Below are 16,493 nucleotides of genomic sequence, written 5' to 3'. Positions count from 1 at the left end.
CAGCACCAACTTTAAAAGCTGGACATGGTGTGCAGGCCTCTAACCCTAGAACTGGGGAATGGAAGTCATGACAGAGATTGGGAGCAGGGACACAGATGGGGACTGGAGACAGGCAGATCTGGAGGGCAAAAGCTGTCCCTCACCAGCCAGCCTGGCTGAAAAGGTCAGCTTGGTTCAGTCTGCTTGGTTGCAACAAGGCTGAAAGCAATAGATGACACCCCAGGTCTTGCTTGGGTCTCTGGATGTGTGCACATGGATCAAATGCCCACAATTATGTGCAAGGAACACACACAACATGTCATAAATAATCTTTAAATTGCATATAAAAGTGAAGTGAAGTCACTCATACTACATCAAAACCAGGCCTTTAAGACTTTTGCATTATAATACCGTCCAGAAAGAAAGCATGCAGAGAGAAAATAATTTCTATCACTCTCTTTTGCTTAAGTGTTTTCTAGGTTTCCCTCTAGTTGCTTTTAAATTAATGCATGACAGTCAAATGCTTGTTTTGTCCTAAGGAGAGAGTCCCTAAAGCCTACTGTTTAACTCAGAATACCAATGCTTTTTACTCATGACTGAATTACCAATCGTCTCAGAATGTAGTCAGCAAATACTGTGGCTTTGCGTAACTGTGAGTACCATGTATGAGAATTCAATCAGCTCAGACTGAAGATGAGTTTAACTGCATCTTTATTTAACAAGTTCAAACTTTTTTTCTTGTCATTAGCCCCTAATCAATATATCACCAAGATTGTTTATCTACCATTTACATGGTATTAGGTATGATAAATAATGTAAACTTTATTTATTACACAGGAGGAAGGTTAGGTATAATGATTCACACTGGTTATTCACACCAGTACTTAGGAAGCTGAGCCAGAGGATGAAGAGTTCAAGGCCAGCCTGAGCTACATTGCAAGTCTGTATTCAAAAAGCCAAAAAGTGCCCCCAATGGAGGAGCTAGAGAAAATACCCAAGGAGCTAAAGGGATCTACAATCCTATAGGTGGAACAGCAATATGAACTAACCAGTACCCCCCTGGAGCTCGTGTCTCTAGCTGCATATGAATCAGAAAATGGTCTAGTCGGCCATCAGTGGAAAGAGAGGCCCATTAGTCGTGCAAACTTTATATGCCTCAGTACAGGGGAACGACAGGGCCAAGAAGTGGGAGGGGGGGCAGTGGGTAGGGAGCGTGTGGGGGACTTTTGGGATAGCATTGGAAATGTAAATGAAATAAATACCCAATAAAAAAAGCCAAAAAGTAAAAATTAAGGTGCCCAAGGGGATATGCATAGATTATATGCAAATACTGTGTCATTTTGTATAAGAAACTTGAGGTTCCTCAGATTCTAGTGTCTGTCGGGGTCTTGGGCCTGGTTCCTAACATGCTCTGATGAACAACTGTCTGTACAAAGTAAGTGGATCAATAAATGAGTGAAGGCTTCTTGTTGAAAGGCAAATGAGGATCAGGAAGGAAGTCTGATCTCCACAAAACTCAGAGCTGAGAAGAAAAGTACTACAAAGGTGGTGTTTCGGCCCCTGGTGCAGAAGACACCATTTCTCAGCAGCTGAGACAACACAGGGTAAACACTCTGTGAACAAACTCTATGAACTCTTGGAAGGCAGGCAGAACATAGAGTACCAACAGCACGTGAACAGGAGGAAGGAATTGGCTTTCCAAAGGGCAGTGGGTGAGAAGCAGACTGCAAGGTGGACATGAATTCTATGACCTTATACCTCTGTTGTTTTTGACAAGCTTGTGGATCTGGACCATTCCCCTTTGTGTCTTTGATAAAATCCAGCATCTCTTCGTGATAAAAGTCCTGGAGAAACTGGGCGTACAAAGGACATTTCTGAGTATAATAAAGTTGATTCACAGCAAACCCACAGCCAACATCAACTTAAACAGAGAGTACTTCAAAGCATTTCCACTAAAATTAGGAACAAGACAAGGATGTCTACTCTCTCCAAACATATTCACATTAGTATTTGAAATGAAAAGCATACTACAAACCCTTTCATCTATCATGGTGACCTGCCTGCATGACATGCTGGTATAATAGTGCCATAGATGTTATGGGTGTAACTAACTGCTATCTGATTGGACTTAAGGACCACTCCATGAGATGAACCTCATGCCCAACACTGTTTGGGTGGCCAAGAATCTAAGGCTAGATAGATTATGGACCTAGGGAAAAATCAAATACTATTGTTCTGCTAAAGGAACTTAGCAATAAAATGACATCTAATGACATTCTGCTATGCCCTTAGATCAGTGTCTTGCTCAGCCATCATCAGAGAAGCTTCCTCCTGCACTAGGTGGGAACAAAGGGAGGGGCCTTCAACTGGACAATGTGCAGAGAGTAAAAGACCTTTGAATACTCAGTGCTAAATAAGATGTCTTCATCAAATCCCTCCCTTTGGGGTTCAGGGAATTATAGGAGGAAGTAGAAAGAGAATAAGAGCCAAAGGAGATAGATGATAGCAAGGAATCAGTGTTTTCCAGACCCAACAGGATAGACGCACATATGACCTCACAGGAATTGTGGCTGCATGCATAATACCTGTACAGGTTCGAGCCAGAGTCCCAGCGCCCAGACAAGGAAGTGCGTGCGTGTCTCATGCTCCTTCTTAGTTTCTCTGCTGCTTATCCTTCCTTGTTTGTCTTTTACTTGCCTATTTGTTTTCTTAAGGGAGAAAGTAGGCATGGAGTTAAGAAGTGGAGATGGTCTAGGAGGAGATAAGGGAAATTGTGATCAGAACATATTATATGAAAATAATTTTACTTTCAATGAAAGAATACAATTTGAAAAAAGAAAAGAAACCCCTTTGCTGATGCTACCATGGCAATAGTGGAAGAATCAGTTGTTTATTGAACTGTGGAAACACCACTGAGGGATGGCGCCTTCTCTAGAATCTTCCACACTCCCAGCTGATAATGTCCAGGGGCACAGAGGGTCAGACAGATGAGCTGATGAGGGAGGATCTCTGTAGGGACGATCCTTGAACTCTTGCTAAATAAATAAGACAGGGATGTAAGGGATGTAGGAGTGCAGGATGAACAACAGACATGCATGTAGTGAAAAGACAAGAGACACTTTGTAAGTAGACCACAATGACCTAATCCAATCACAAAAGCAGCTCAGAAGAAGACTTTCAAAAAGCCCTGGGTACTTTGAAAGAACATCATCATAACTGTCATTTATCAAAAGCTCTGTATGGTTGTTTGGTTTGGTTTGGTTTTTTTTTCTGGCACCAACAATGTCCTAGGCACTTGTATTACTCCTCTACTAAACACTGTCTCTATTCATCAGAACGACTCAGTAGAGCAGATATTATTTAGCTCATTTCACAGGTATGAAAAACAAGATTAAGAAAAGATAACATCCTTACCTGTGCTTACGTAGTCATGAGCATTTGCAGTGTGAGAGTAGGGCAGACCATTGTGGTTTCTGATTCCCCTTTGCTGTGGACTCTGTGACCCTCAGTGACCTCGAGCCCGCATTTATAATACCATACCTCGGTTTGTTCTGTGGATTAAAGGAGTTAATGCTTGACAACTCTTTAGAATGCAAAACCCAGCTTGTCTCCATTTCCCTGTGTGTATGAAGAATGTCTAGGTAGAAGCATTCTGCGTGTTATTTTTTAGTATTAGCAAGAAGAGGAGTCTCTCACTGCCATGCTTAACCATGCTTAATGGTTTTTTTATAGTTCAGGCGTTATAATTATCTTAAAGATTTCTCTCAGAGGGATCTCATTCAGCTTGATAACAGCTGAAGAAGTTAGTAGTCAACCCCCCTATCCTTCATTCTCAACAAGAGAATTCTTAAGTTGCTTATTTCCCAAAACACCTTACACCTCATAGTCACACATCTGCTTCTCCCTGATGTCTCTGGGCCAGCCAGCATCACCTCTCTCATCTGCACCCATCCACAGCTTGCAACTACGTGAGTACCTCTCTCTCAAGTTCTTTGGCTGGAGATTAACCCTAGATTTAAACACTTCCATTACATGCCATGGCTTTTAAGACAGAAGCAAATAATTTAGTCTGCCCTCTGCTTTCTAGTGCAGTGTGACCTTTAATTTTATCTCCATCTCCTCTGCCCCATTCTCCCAATCCTCCAAGCAAGCCAAATTTAGTTCCCAAATTCACCAGCTTTCTTGTCTGAATCTCTGAATAAGCTGTTTCCTAGTAAGGAGTAATCGTTTCTATCAGTTAAAATAATGATTCCCGTATGGACTTTCTAAAAAGTATCAAGATTGCTTTTAAATTATTTATGAGGTAAACAATAAGCTGGCACAGTTAATTAAAAGAAGGATCCTCCCATAATCAGCTTCCAAACGCTGACACCATTGCATACACTAGCAAGATTTCGCTGAAAGGACCCAGATATAGCTGTCTCTTGTGAGACTATGCCGGGGCCTAGCAAACACAGAAGTGGATGATCACAGTCAGCTATTGGATGGGTCACACGGCCCCTAATGGAGGAGCTAGAGAAATTACCCAAGGAGCTAAAGGGAACTGCAACCCTATAGGTGGAACAACAATATGAACTAACCAGTACCCGGGAGCTCTTGTCTTTAGCTGCATATGTATCAAAAGATGGCCTAGTCGGCTATCACTGCAAAGAGAGGCCCATTGGACTTGCAAACTTTATATGCCCCAGTACAGGGGAACGCCAGGGCCAGAAAGGGGGAGTGGGTGGGTAGGGGAGTGGGGGTGGGTGGGTATGGGGGACCTTTGGGATAGCATTGAAAATGTAAACGAGGAAAATACCTAATTAAAAAAAAAGAAAGAAAATATATGTATCAAAATGAAAAAAAAAAGAAGGATTTCAGACCTAGCTTTATACACAGAAAATCCACAGGGACCCACTAAAATTACCATTACTAATAAATGGGTTCAGCGAGGTTACGGGATTCAAGATCAATCAACAAACTCCTCAAAAACCATGTTACCATATAACACCAGTGAATACTCCAACATGAAACTGAGTTATATTTATAATAACATTGAAAAGAAAAAAAATAAGTGAAAAACTTGAAGAAAAGAAATGAAGGAGGGAGAGGGAGAGAGGGTGATGGAGACAAGACCAGAAAGCAGAAGTGAGAGCATCTTGAGGGAAGAGAATCAGCGGAGAGGAAATGGACACAGGGAGGATAGTAAGAGAAGGGAGTGGCCTAAACAGATTATAATGATGCATGTGTGTGAAGATGCTACAGTGAATCCCATTACTGTATATGCTGATCCTAACTAATTTTAAAGTGAAGTACACAATTTGTATACTGAAAACTTAAAAAAAAAGAAAAAAAAAAGCTAAGTAGATATATGGACTTGAAGACAATCTTATTAAAATAGTAGTGTTCTCCTAATTGTGCTACAAAAGCAGCCCAATTATCAAATGCCAGCTTTCATTTTTTTCTTCAGAAACCGACAGAATAAAATTTGTGGGGTGCCAGACTGACCCAAGACTTTCAGTGAGGACAAAGGTCCTTGCCCAGGTTTGACACTGGAGCCAGTGCCTCAGAGGGAACAGTTCCTGGGAGCCAGACTTCCCCCCAACCCTGGTTGTGGTTTTCAGTCTTAGACAGCTGTTTCTGAGGTGTGTTTTGCTATCTTTGCTAATGTTGTCTGACTTCACACTTGCCCTCCTCCCCGCATCCCAGAAATTGGTATAGAAGATGCTGAACTTCCTAGTAAACTCGCTTAGCCCAAGTCATCATCTTATGCAAGACTTGCTGGTCCGTCCCCCCCCCCCCCCGCCCAACTATTGCTTTTACGTTCTTTATTTCTCATTTTCTCTATTTCTCAATCACTGGCCCTCCCACTCAACACCTTCAGTGCCATTTGGGACCCTTATTCTTGCTGGTTCAGAACAAAAGCCACACAGAAACAGAGGGAACCAAGAACAAAAACAACGAAGTACCATAGAAAAGAAGAACAAAGCTAGAACACTCACCCTTCCGGATTTTGCAACTTACCACAAAGCTACAGTAATCAAGATGGTGTGATAGGGGCATAAAGACCAAAATTTTAATCAGTGGAACAGAATTAAGAGGAGCCTAGAAACCCTTACATTTATAGTACATATTCTTCTCTTTTTAAAGCACATATGCATATTTTAACCAAGTATTCAAGCCAACCAGATGTGTGGGGGAAGGAGGAGAGGCCTTTGGGCAATTGTTGCTGGAACACTTGGATATTCATATGCAAAAAAATAATAATAACTCAATGGAGAATCCAAACAGACGGTTTTTCTATTAATGAGGAAAGCTGAAATACATTTGCACACAGGTGCAGAACTGTTTCCTCCAGACAAAACTTATTGGCCTTTCTACCTCGCTGTGAGTTTTTACATTTCACAGGTTCCTAAAAGAATTCTAAGACAATGGAAAGTGTGAGTCTTCATAGGACAAGAAAAGCCAAAGAGAAATCAAAGGACAGTCATTGATCTTTTGTTGGAAAGGTGGAGCTCACTTCAAAGTCTTTCACAGTTTTTCCCAACTCTCCTTTTGGAGGGCTCTCCCCTACTCTTTCCCTAACTTATTTCCACTCTGTAGCTCTTAGCTTAAAAGGCAGTTCTTAGGAGACAGACAGACAGAGACAGAGAGACAGAGACAAAGAGACAGAGAAAGAGCAGAGAAACAGAGAGAGATGGAGACAGAGACAAAAAGAGACAGAAACAGAGACAGAGAGAGACAGAGCTAGAGCAGGAGAGAGAGAGACAGAGAAACAGAGAAAAAGACCTTTCCTCCCCCTAGAAATCCATATTAGGGTTTTCTGTTATTCTCTTGCGATGCATCCTGGACTTTTCCTCCCAGCCACCCATCCTAGATTGTTATCTGAGAGTCTTGTATAACCACATCTTAACCTTCTAACTGTCATGAGAATGTTTATCCATTTCATCCACCACTAGATTCTAATTTTCTTGTTTTGTCCTCAATAACTATGTGTCAGTTTTAATCAACCATCTAGTCCATTCACTAATCAATAAACCAATAGACAACGAATACTACCTCAACATTAGAGTCTGCATTGTGACTTGAAAGAAAGCATGAGTTTTATGTTTGGGTTTCATTTTTAAATTTTGCCTTAAAGTTTAATATCCAAGCAACAACTTGTATACTCTTCTTAAAGACTTCTCACTTGATGTTTTATTTTATTGTTAGCAAAGACGAGAGCTAGATTTTTCTAGTATTTTGACCAGCTCTTTTTCTGTAGGTTTTAGATCTAGTTCTGTATATAAGAAAATAGCTATCGAAGCTATTATTTATTATTTTTTAAATTCTGCATATAAATATGCATAGAAGCTTCACTAACCATTGCCCCAAACTGAAAATAATATAAGGTCGTTCAGTGAGTGACTATATGCACTATGATATTTATAAATAACTGCATCTATAAATCAAAAGGAAAATTAGTGGTGGGAAGTATGAATCAGTATGGCACGCATCATATGAATCAGATGTCAGGCATCCTGGACATCTTCAGGTGCTGACATGAACTTAAGGCTTAAAAAGAGGAAGAACTGGAGCAAAGGGTGAGCTCTGTGTCTAAGTCAGCAGTCTTAGGCAAACAGTGGTGGTTCAGGGAGTGTCACTCTTGTGCCTCAGCATTCCAGGAGGCTGCTCTGTGCCCTGAGATGACCATTCCTCTGTTACTATCATGAGACTGTTGCCCCACAGCAACTGGGTAGGAGAACAATCTTATCATGTGCTGCTGTGTCTGAGCCCACTGTTCCTGGAATCCACCATGACTTGTAGTTTCAGGCACAGTCTTCTTTCCAGGGATCCAGTGCAGGATGTTATAAACACTAACAGTGAAATACTTTAGTCACACTTATCTTAACCTCTTCAGTCTTGAGGCAGATTGAGAAAGAATAGGTCAGTTCGGAGATAAACAACCTTATATCACTTGTGTGTAGACAGATACTCCTTAGTTTATGGCTAAATTATTCATTTATAAATAGAATTATATTATATAATTTTATATATTACATAATTAATAATAATTCAATTAACACATCAGCATGCAAAGTTGAATGGGAATCTAATCTAAGGTTCTAGGACAGTAGAGCCAAATGCGAAATGGGACAAAAATTCCAAGATTTATCCTGCTTTTAATTAGCTATCAGATAGCTGCAGGTCCAAGTGAAAAATCCAAATTTTTCCCACAAGAGCACCCCTGACATAAGCACTTAAGAGATGTTCACAATGCTGAGTATTAGAATTTTCGTGATTATATTACACTTAGTGATTATATAATATGTAATGTATAATGTGTAATAAATTATTATATGATATATGATACATGATACTTAATACATAACAGTATATAGAATGATATATAGTATAGTATATAGAATATATAATGTATTATATTGATATATAGAATATGTAATATATAATATATAATTTAATGTGTAATATGTAATATATAATGGATGGTATATGATATATAATAAATATTTATTATTTCTAATCATCACAGTTGCCCTACCAGAAGAGAAAAGGGAGGAAGAGAGAGAGAACCAATCAATAAGTGTGGAAACTCATTTGGAAAGGTTTAATAACCTTTATAGCCAAATGAATCAGTGATGTTAAGCCAGGGAGTTAACTTTGGGGCCTCAGAATTGACACATCATCTTCAACTCCCACAGAACCAGACCATCACCAAGTTCCTCAACCCTCATGACTGTATGTTCCTCATCAAGTCTACTAGAGTTTGAGGGAGCATTAAACAACACTATGCAGATAATGTTTAACCAGTGCAGAGAAAATCAAAACTCTACCTTTTTAGGGTCCCAGCTGGGCTCCGAATGCAATGAGTGTGAGTTGACTACTGGGAGAAGAGTGGACATGTCTATTCAGTGCATGTGTTAGTGATGCAGGGCCTCGTGAGGAAATGAAGATCCGAGGAGACCATTTTATCATCAATAACTTACAGGCTGAACCAGGCAAAGGATAGGAGTCACAAACTAAGAAAGTAAAGGGTTGGAATAGGTAGGTGGCTTGGAACAGAAAAGTGACTCTGAAGATAAAGATTAAGATAACAAGGTTTGCACAGAGGAGAATTTTTCGCATGGAAATTTGCCTGCTTTCAGGAAGCAGAGTGAAGGCCAGAGAGTAATCCCGTTCACCTGTGACTCCTCTAAGTGCCTTCATTTCAAAAGAATCTATAAGCCAGGGCAAAAATACTTTCATGTAATCCATCCTTAACTCCTACACGACTTACAAAGCTTGACTGTCCCCTAAGAAGGATGCTGTGTTTGGGTAAACATTAAGTGGAGGAAGAAGAAGCTTCCACAGAGAGAAAGGGCAGATTCTGGAGGCTGCAAGTCAATTCTGTCTTTGCTGTTGTGTTGGCTTGAGTTTTTTTTTTTTTTAAGATTTATTTATTATTATATGTAAGTACACGGTAGCTGTCTTCAGACACACCAGAAGAGGGCATCAGATCTCATTACGGATGGTTGTGAGCCACCATGTGGTTGCTGGGATTTGAACTCAGGACCTTCGGAAGAGCAGTCTTAACCGCTGAACCATCTCTCCAGCACCTTGGCTTGGGTTTTTATTTGTTTGGTTGGTTTTTGGTTGAGAATCATTTGTAATATGAGAGTAAGTCACCCCAGCCATTTTGGGGGAACAGGATAGCATGTCTGAGTCCCTTGGGGAATGGTTTAGCCTCCCTCTGCCTGCTTCCTCCCAGCTATTAAAAAAAAAAAGACATTAGCAATTGCTGCTATACCTCTTAGAAGATTCCAGGGGATGCCAGTTAGCTGATACATCATTGTTTGTCAAATCCATGCAGCATGGCTCAAGGCTGCCCTCCATCAAGTCACAGTTCACTACAATTGGTGGATGATTTGTTTTACTTACTGAAACATTTTGGGATCTTTTTTTGGCTTTGTTCATCTTCAGGCACCCCTCCCCCTCTCCAAAAGGAGGGCAGAGATACCCTGGGGTCACAGCTTTCATGTGCCTCACCAGGTCACCTTTGAGCCCTCATCCCACAGTCTAGAGACCAGCAAACTTCTTGCCACCAGTTTTGGGATTGAAGCAGTCTTCCTAGCAGAGTTAACAGGATGAGCCATGATGTCAAGCTCATGGGGTAAGAGGAGCCTGGAGCCAGTGAAACGGGGTCACACTGTTTGGAAGCCAAACTTCCTGGGATGGATGAATCCTCACTTTTCCTCAACAGCCCCTAGTGTGCTGACTTCTGCTTGGCTCTGAAGCTTTGCTCCAACACTCTGCCTTCCAAGCTTTGACTGGAGTTTTTGGCCGTAACATTAATCTATAGATGTCTTATCTGAACATTGGAGAAGCAGAGAAGAGCCATGAAAAAGCCATGTTGGATCCAACCAGGCCACTGGACTCCCAACAATTCAGACTGACGCAGGGAGCACTGGAGCCTGAAGCCAGGGGCGGCAAAGGACTTATGAAGTGACCCACGTAGTGGATTTGGGGTGGCCATGAAATTATATACAGCATGCTAGATGCTCATCATTCTGCTCTTTGCAGAAGTCTGAACCCAAACCCTGGACTCTTACTTCTGTGTATTTGCTTCTCGGGGTACCTGTCTTCTCCACGGTGGCCAGTTTAACGCCCTGTGTGTGCATTTCAGGGTATCTTTCAAACACTGTCCTTCTTTAAAAACCCACCATCCACCTCCATCCGCCTCAGCCTCCTGGGATACGTCTGTCCATATTTACTTGGCCCTAATTCAGGTGTCTCCAGTATTGTACCTACACAGGTACAGTTATCACCTTTCCCTCATCCTGGAAAAAGAGGGGACCAGCTCTCAAGTGTGTAGATAATCAAGATGACCACAGATGGCAGCTGGGACCTTGAAGAACCTTAAATAGCCAGAGCACGCAGCCTCATGGGAAAGGGCAGAGAAAGCCTCTATAAAAAAGGCCACAGCTTTCCTGAAGCCTGAAAGGTAAAGCCAGGCAGGGAACCCAGTAAAGGTGAAAGTCCCGGGGTTTACAGGATCCTGGGGTGCTCCTCAAATGACAAGAAGGCCAATGAGACTGGAAAGTCCAGTGGTGTCAGACAAGGGCTGTTGGCCAACTGGAGTGAGTTTGATGAAGAACTCAGATCATTTCTGATCTTTCTCCACTCCTAAAAGATCTTCAGGATGGAGCATGGATTTGTGAAGGGTAAGAATGAAAGTAGCGAGAACACCATTGCTGTGGTCAAAGTAAAGGAAGATGGCAGTAACATGGTGGCAATGAAAATGGCCAAGAGACCACTAACTACACTCTTTGCACAGGACCAACTAATTGATAAGTACAGGAGTGTCAGGGAATGGAGAATGCTGCTCACTTGACACCTGTCTCTTGTTACCTAATATGACATCTTGTAAATCCCAACCCCAGATAAAATTTAACTAGCCCCAGTCCTGTACAATGTTCCTTCCCAGGGACTACAGATATTCTATAGCAGGGACCTCCTCCCCTAAATCCTGCCCAGCTGCCAAGGGAAAAGTACAGGTCATAAAAATTCAGCCTCCAAACCATTGGGTGCTTCTGTCTGTGGCCTTAGGAAAAGCAGAAGCAATAATCTAGTCACATCTCTTTAACAGTAGCAGTTTATTTCTCTTAAATTGGAAGGGTACTGATGCCAAAGGGTCAGGGAAGACAAATGCCAGAGCAAGGACGGGTTGGATGAACCAGGGACTCTGCTCTGCTCCTCTTTTGACTTCCAGAGGCCCAAATCCAAGAAGCATGTCACAAATTTTGCAGGCAACAGAAAAAAACAGGAAAGAGAAGATTGGTAGAAAGTTGATAGAGATGATGCTAAGACCTGACGCTGGCCTGGCTTTGCCTTAGAGAAAAGACCCTGAGACCCTCAGAGCAGACACCCTCTGACCAGCACATGTCCAGGGTCAGCCCTAGAGAAGGCCACCTCTCAGCCCATCTTTATACTTATTGCAACCATCTCATGATGCTAGGAAGAGAGCCAGTTAACCCAAGATGCACATAGATCTCGTATGCAAATGTGTGGCTGACTCCTTAAGCAAGGAGGAACTTGAGAATAAATTATAGAGCTGTTGGAGTTTGGGTCTCCCACGATGTCTCTGGTTTTTCTGAGGACTACTTTTGCTGTTACTCATGGATAAAACCCAAGGCAGATCCCGTGGCTGGGATCTAAGTGCCCTCAAGTTCACACTGACCAGTCCTCACCGTATGCTGTAATTTCTTGACTCAGGACCTTGGCACATATGAATTCTCTTCCTTGTATTTCCCTTTTCCTTGTTTTTCAACTTATCTAACATCTATTTTGTAAGTTTCTTACTAGGTGCTGTTCTTTATGTAAGCACATATTTGTTTACACAAATCATTTCACATTTGTTTCGATGAGAAAAAGGAACACTTTTTTAAGACTCAAATAGTATACATGGTCCTAAACAGGATGACTAGCACATGTAAGCAAGTCTTCAGTAAATTATATAGAGGATGGATGGGTGCTTGGATGAATGGATGGATGGATGGGTGCTTGGATGGATGGATGGATGGATGGTGGTTGGAAGAATGGATGCATGGAGGATAAAGAGATAGTTGGATGAATGATGGATGGATTAATGGGTGGATGGATGGATTAATGGATGGTGGATGGATGGATGGATGGATGGATGAATGGATGGATGGATGGATGGATGAGTATTCTAACAGAATGATCTCATTGGTCTTTTCTTTTGTCTCAAGTTCTTGCATGGCTTAGCATGGCACTGCTAGTAATTCACCTTTATTTAAAAGTTTTTTCCATTATTTAAATTATTTATTTTTCATTGCTTAAATAATAAAAAGTTCATTATTTAAATAATAAAATATAAATTTATTTAAATATTTTGCTCATCATGAATGTGTAGCAATGATATTGGTATTTAAATTTTTTACATTTAATTATTTTGCAGTATACTATTGCTTATCTTGAGTACCAAATTGGTTTTGTTTTGTTTTTTACGATTTGGGGGGAGGGGGGGAATCCAACACCATTAATTTACACCACACACTGGTTCTGACCTACCCAGAATGAGGACTTAATAAATGGCAAGTATTATTTAAACCAATTGCTGCTGTATCAAGAACAAGATATGATATCAGGACAATGACAGGCTTTTAGAGAGAGGCAAATTTGTCTTTACCTGCTGGCCTCAGGGATTGATAAGGAGACAACAGGATCTGGGAACAGCAGGGAGTGCTGGGTGCTTTCCAGGGAGGCGGCGTGCACAGACTTCTGAACACCTGTCAAGTGTACAAAGTGATAGGCAGGGTGGCTTTTAGCTTGGGTGAAGCCTGTACAGAGAAGAGAGGAACTGGAACTAGTGGGAGGGAGGGAGACAGAAAGAGAGAGGAGGATTCTGAGTTGGGTGTGTCTGGGTCCTGAAGAGTAGGAAACAGGCCCCCTCAAAAGAGACTCAGCCCAAGCAGTACAGAACCAGGACTCTGTAAAGAACATGGGTACCTCAGTGGAGTTCAGCTCCTAATTCCCTGGCTCCTCAGTTTCATCATGCGAAGGGGCCAACACACCGCTGCCTGAAATGGAAACATAGTTTCTTTGGAAAGTCGGTTACATCAAATGATGTTTTGCTGGGGCACACAGGTGAAAGGATGTCTTGCTAATAAAACAGACACAGTTGAAAGGCTACTGTACTGGCTAGTTTTGTGTCAACTTGACACAGCTGGAGTTATCACAGAGAAAGGAGCTTCAGTTGAGGAAATGCCTCCATGAGATCCAACTGTAAGGCATTTTCTCAATTAGTGATCAAGGGGGAAAGGCCCCTTGTGGGTGGGACCATCTCTGGGCTGGTAGTCTTGGTTCTATAAGAGCAGGCTGAGCAAGCCAGGTGAGGCAAGCCAGTAAGTAACATCCCTCCATGGCCTCTGCATCAGCTCCTGCTTCCTGACCTGCTTGAGTTCCAGTCCTGACTTCCTTTGGTGATGAACAGCAGTATGGAAGTGTAAGCTGAATAATCCCTTTCCTCCCCAACTTGCTTCTTGGTCATGATGTTTGTGCAGGAATAGAAACCCTGACTAAGACAGCTACACTTGAAAGGACTTGTTATAAAGGATTATAAATATGACTCCATAGACAGTGGGAACTGGAGCATTGGTTTGCTTTGCCCCACCTCACTATTCTTCGCTAATGCCACGCGTATATTGTTTCACCTTCCATAGTATTGTTGAAGTCCTCTTGTGGATCACCATTGAGAAAAACTCACCGAAGAACAGTTCATGAGGTTCCCCCGCTTCAGCGGCCACGGGCAGGTTGGTGAGCCTTGCGGATTCTTCAGGATGGGACTGCAGCTGCTGAATCGTATTTGGCGTTTGCTGCAGGACTGAACTGCTGATAAAGAAGAGTTCACCCCCAAAGAACTATCGCTGAACAGGTCCACTTCCCCCACATCCTAATAACTTTTCTCTTCCACTACCTCTGGTGGGTGGTGGGCAAGAGGAAAGCATAAATGTTTATTAAAGTAGGCTGCAAAAAAATGTATGCCTACAGTGGCTTCTTCCGTGGTGTCAGTTTTCATGACTACACATTGATTGGAAGCAGGACCTGTGAAAAATGAAAGCATGGAGCCCCTTTTCAAAATTATTATAAGAATTTCAAGACAATGGTTAACAACGATGTGAAACAAAGCAGGACCCGTGTCTCTGCACAGATCATGTGCACCAGTGTGCAACTCAAATCCCTGTGACGACATCACAGCTGAAACCCGAGTTTAAGATGCAGCAGGAGGGGAAACTGAGTCTCCCGTCTCTACCCCTCACCTCTGTTGGACCTTGGGGATTGCCTTGCCCTAAAATTTACCCTACACCTTTCTCTCTGCTCTTACTCTTGTTCCTGAATTCTGTTCTTTCTGAGCTTTGCTCTGCCTTCCAACTCTCTAAGTAGAACCCAAGATGGTCATGGGACTCCAGGCCTCAGCATAGACTCAATATCAGAGCCTCAGAACTAACAGAAGAGTCAGAGCCCTGAGCAGGGATCAGGGAAGAGTTCGGGAGTGGGAAATGGGGGCTCCTTGACTTTTAATATCACATGTCAAAATGCACTCAGGGGGGAAATAATTTATGGGTTCATACTCTGAGGACAACAGGGATTGCGTGGGAGTGGAGAGTTCAAGACAAGCATTCCACAGAACTCTAGGTCAGCTTCGTTGGTGCATCTGTAGGTTGACCAAGACACAGTTGCTGGCACCAAATGTCACTGTCTGAGGCAATGCAGTTCTGTATTTGTGACAATCAGAACAATTGCCCCCAAAGCATCTGCCACCATCCAGCTCAGAAAGTGGGTCAGGGACACAGCAAAGAAGCAGCACTGTGACTGGCTACAGGCCTCTGGGAAACAATTACTGCATAGGCAGAGTTCTTCTCAGGAAAGGGAACCACGTCTCTCCAGGGTAAAGAGGGTATAAGAAGAAATAAACACATGTCCAGCATTTCACCAAACAGCTCCTAAAGAGCTGTGATCATGTTAAGCATTAATTGCCTCCTAAACATTTATAAATGGAGGTTTACACACACACACGCCCCACATACCACACACACACACACACACCAGACATACACAGCACACACTATATACACACACTACAGAGGTCATTTGGTCACAAAGGCTACCCAGTTCTGGAAGCAGAGACTTCCTCCTTTCTCTTCATGTCCACCTGAACTCAAATAAAGCATCTTTACTAGCATTTATGTGGTCCACCTGTAGCAAGTTCTAGCTTAACTTAAAGCAGGAAGCAACTTCTTGACTGAGAAACTCCCTTTTGCCAACCTAACAAATAAGACGAATTCATCTTCCATGGCTACAAAAGATGAAAATCAGTTCCCTGTGGCTGCAGAATAAATTACCCTGAAGTCTGGTGGCTTAAGAGCAATGAACATCTACTGTTCTCAAAATTCTGTGGATTCAGTTGCTAGTTCTCCTCCTCTGGGCCTTTGTCAGAATCTGTTTGGATTTCTTTTGCTTCTCTCTAAGGAAAGCCTGAGCCCAGACTTACAGAGTGTACAAAGTGGTAGGCAGGGTGGCTAGAAAAACAGAAAGATGGCTTGGTTAGCTCCATGACTCTTCTTCCTACTTAAGAAAGTGTTTCTTATGCCATAGTCAGGCCATTTCCACTCGCTGGGTTTTGCAGTAAGGACAAATGGGAAGTGGTGTGGCCCAAGGCTTCTCCTTACCAGATCTCCAGTCTTCATAGGTCCAGGCCTGTTCCCATCTCTACAGGATCCAGGGCAAGAATCCAAAAGGAGGCTCCCATGTTCAATGAAACTAACCCATGATTTTAAAACAAAAAGGATTGCTTAATATCAAAACTACGGTGTGTGCATCCTGATTTATGAGTTTTGCTGCAGAGATTGGAAGACAGAAAGAAGAGGAATGAACAGAGAGCATGCTGGGGGGTGGGGGGTGGGGGTTGGGAGGGGGCAAGCCTCCGACATGCAAGGATAGATTGCACACCTGCTTTTTGGAGACTCTGGCAGCTT

General features: G+C 42.3%; 1 long non-coding RNA gene across 2 annotated transcripts in view; it reads right to left on the bottom strand.

Annotated features, from left to right (window-relative positions):
• Positions 1-676: 676 nt before the first annotated feature.
• E230016K23Rik (RIKEN cDNA E230016K23 gene) overlaps positions 677-16,493 on the bottom strand; it is a 41,633-nt gene continuing 25,816 nt past the window's right edge. The window contains exons 3-9 of one of the 2 annotated variants that reach the window (NR_036452.1): positions 14,225-14,436; positions 13,468-13,538; positions 13,148-13,247; positions 3,394-3,530; positions 2,843-3,014; positions 2,565-2,730; positions 677-1,832 (exon numbers count right to left, since the gene is read on the bottom strand). This is a non-coding gene — a long non-coding RNA (RIKEN cDNA E230016K23 gene). The remainder of the gene's footprint in view (positions 1,833-2,564; positions 2,731-2,842; positions 3,015-3,393; positions 3,531-13,147; positions 13,248-13,467; positions 13,539-14,224; positions 14,437-16,493) is intronic. The other variant, NR_036453.1, reaches the window with a different exon arrangement.

Source organism: Mus musculus, chromosome 11, assembly GCF_000001635.26.
Source record: "Mus musculus strain C57BL/6J chromosome 11, GRCm38.p6 C57BL/6J".
Taxonomy (NCBI): Eukaryota; Metazoa; Chordata; class Mammalia; order Rodentia; family Muridae; genus Mus; species Mus musculus.
Note: the sequence above shows the minus strand (reverse complement) of the source record. Positions and strands in the feature narration are given on the sequence as shown.